The sequence below is a fragment of the Peromyscus leucopus genome, chromosome 1, assembly GCF_004664715.2.
Source record: "Peromyscus leucopus breed LL Stock chromosome 1, UCI_PerLeu_2.1, whole genome shotgun sequence".
Lineage (NCBI taxonomy): Eukaryota > Metazoa > Chordata > Mammalia > Rodentia > Cricetidae > Peromyscus > Peromyscus leucopus.
Window position 1 is genome coordinate 91965608 of NC_051063.1, and position 3016 is coordinate 91968623.

General features: G+C 44.6%; 1 long non-coding RNA gene across 1 annotated transcript; it reads right to left on the reverse strand.

The window, feature by feature from the left end:
- Positions 1–1782: 1782 nt before the first annotated feature.
- LOC119087565 lies at positions 1783–2626 on the reverse strand. The gene is made up of 2 exons (XR_005091026.1): positions 2537–2626; positions 1783–2230 (listed from the first exon to the last, which is right to left on the reverse strand). It is a non-coding gene; the product is annotated as an uncharacterized LOC119087565 (long non-coding RNA).
- Positions 2627–3016: the final 390 nt, after the last annotated feature.

Here is a 3016-nt window from a genome sequence, read left to right on the forward strand (position 1 = left end):
TTAGCCACCCTCCCGTTCCCTGTCCCCCACCCCGATGCTTCTGCACTGGGACAGCCCTATGTCATGTCATGGAAGTTCCCAGTAGTAGCCCAGAGCTGGGAAAGTCCCTGCTGTCCCAGCTAGCAGATGTGTTTGGAGAGTAAATGACACTAGGCGATCTGCTATCAAAACAGGAAGGTTGCTTTCATGAGATGCAGGTGGGAACTGGGAGTGAAATTTCCCTTGGAAAAAATTTGCATATGCTGCACTCCCATCCTGACAGCGTGATGGTTAAGAAACACCAAGTGAAGCCTGGCATTAGATGATAAATGATGTTTTTGCACCCGCCATGACCTAACATTGTTCTCTGGTGAAATGTTTCAAATACATAGTAAACAAAGAGCAAAAATTATGATCCCAGAACACCATAGCCCTGGTCCCTGTGAGTCACAGTGACACAAAGTGGCATCTTCATCATTGTTAAATCTCATAACTATTGCTCTTAGACAAGCTGCTCTGGTTGGTAGCCCAGGCTGGGCTGGAAATGACTCATTTAGGGAACCTATGGCTTTCCCAGAGGCATGGGCACATCAGTCAGTGAACTAGTCCCCTGTGATCATAAATAACCCTGGGAGGTGTCCCATCAGGCTGTGCTGGATTTCGTCTGTCAACCTCAGAGTTTCTAGAAACAATTGAAGGTTTCTATGCAGCTCCTTTGAATTTCTACAGCAACACCAGTGCCTACATTCTCTTGTGACCTTGTAGCTTAGTTGGTTAAAGTGATTGTCTAGTAAAAATTCACTATCTATGGAGCCAGATGATACCCTAGAAATGGTCAGTCAATTGGGCATAGGGCAAATGTGTATAATTCTACCATTTCTAAAAAATTGTTATTTATTTATTTTTCTTTTGGTTTTTTTAAGACAAGCCCTGGCTGTCCTGGAGCTCACTTTGTAGACCAGGCTGGCCTCGAACTCAGAGATCTGCCTGCCTCTGCCTCTGGAGTTCTTGGAGTAAAGGCGTGTGCCACCACCGCCTAGCAAAATTGTTCATTTTTTATGTGTAGGAGTATTTTGCCTGCATGTGTGTCTGTGCACTATGCCTATGTAGGCCAGAAGAGGACATTGGATCTCCCTGGGTCTAGAGTTATAGTGGGTAACAAGCTGTCATGTGTGTGCTGGGGATTGAACTCTGGTCCTCTGGAAGAACAACCAGTGCTTTTAACTGCTGAGCATCTCTCAGCCCCCTCATCCTGGCGTTTGGGAGACTGAGGCAGGAAAAGCGCAATGCTGAAGGCAGCCTAGGCTATGCAGTGAGACCTTGTCTTAAAGAGAGAAGGAAAGTGAAGGAGATGGTTCAGCAGGTAAGGGTGCGTACCAAACAGTCTGACAACCCGAGTTCAACCCCAGGACCCACGTGAAGGAGAAAGGAGACAATTAGCCCTGGACAGGTTCCTCTGGCTTCCACACTTTGTACCATGGGGCACACACCCTTCCATGTCATCCACACAAATTTAACTTAAAATTTAAAACAAAAGAAGAAATTGCCATGCAATATCCATTGCTGGGAACACCAAGATGCCATGGCCTCAATGCCCATTTGACCAGAAAAGAATTATCTATAACCACAAAGTCTGCTTTCCTAGTCAGCATTTGCGTGGCTTTCTTGTCTTCAGTATGTGCTGTGGACATATGTGCCATATTGAACATGTGTGTTTGCATGTGTCTGTGTGGTGTTCTGTAACAAGGATAGCAACACATATCTATAACTACTTATAAGTTGAGGCAATGAGATAGAGAGGAATGACTGTGTATTTTAACGTCGGCCAGGACCAAAGCTGCAGAACTTTATTAGCTGTGTGTCCTGAACACATTGCATAGTGTCTCTGGGAAGAGTTCCTCAAATGTGAAATAGGAATTTTATTCATCTCATAGGATCATGATGAATATTAAGAAGGAGTTAAGATGGTGTATGTCTACTAATTGCCTGACAGGCTGAGAGTGCTCAGCCCATAGTTGGCAAAACACTCTGGTTCTCATCATGCACATAAAGTAAATGTGGATGGTGGCTGCATTTACTTTGAGGAACGGCAGAGGGCAGGGCAGACCTCCCAAAGCTGTCTGTGGCGCACTGGTTTTCAAAGGCACTTTCAAGAGGAAAACAGGAATTCCAGAGATGTCTTCCTTGAATGCTTCTCATGAAAGATGGCTCTATCATGTCTTCTAATATCTTCATAGAAACTGGAGTGTTCCTGTTAGGCAAGAATCCAAAGAAGATATTGGGTAATGTATAACCAGGGACTTCATTGCCTTAACAGCATTTTAATATCGCTGCAACTTCCCAGTACAAACTTGCGCTTGTCTCATAGAACGGGACCACAAGATGCAGTATTTTAAAGTTGATCATTGCAACCCAAAACTTTATAAAAATCAATGTGAAGTTATTAAAATGATTATTTTGAAATCATTTCAAATGTTAATAAAGCCTGTTTGAAATTCTGCACTTTGGTTAAACCAGGGGGGCAACTTTGGTATTGATTTTATGAACTGTAACTCACAGATTACTAAACACCCTCCTTTACTCCGGCTGCTTCATGGAGAGAAGACACGACCTTTCTGAGCGTGGCTGTCGTAAACCGCCGACAGCAACAGGATGAGAAACTGATGGTGACAAGCACTCGTTGCAGTGGTCAGGTGTGCGAGGGCTCAGCGGGTAGAGGCGCTTGCTGTCCAGTTTGACCTCCAGTTAGATCATCAGGTTCAACATGGTGGAAGGAAAAAACCAAGTCAGCAGGTTCTCCTCGGATGTCTCCGTGTACACACACACACACACACACACACACACACTTCAACCCATTATGCTTCAATTTGTAGAAATTATGAAGAAATAAGCCGGGCGGTGGTGGCACACGCCTTTAATCCCAGCACTCAGAAGGCAGAGCAAGGCAGATCGCTGTGAGTTCAAGCACCTGGGCTACAAGTGAGCTCCAGGAAAGCGCAAAACTATGCAGAGAAACCCTGTCTCGAAAAAAAAAAAA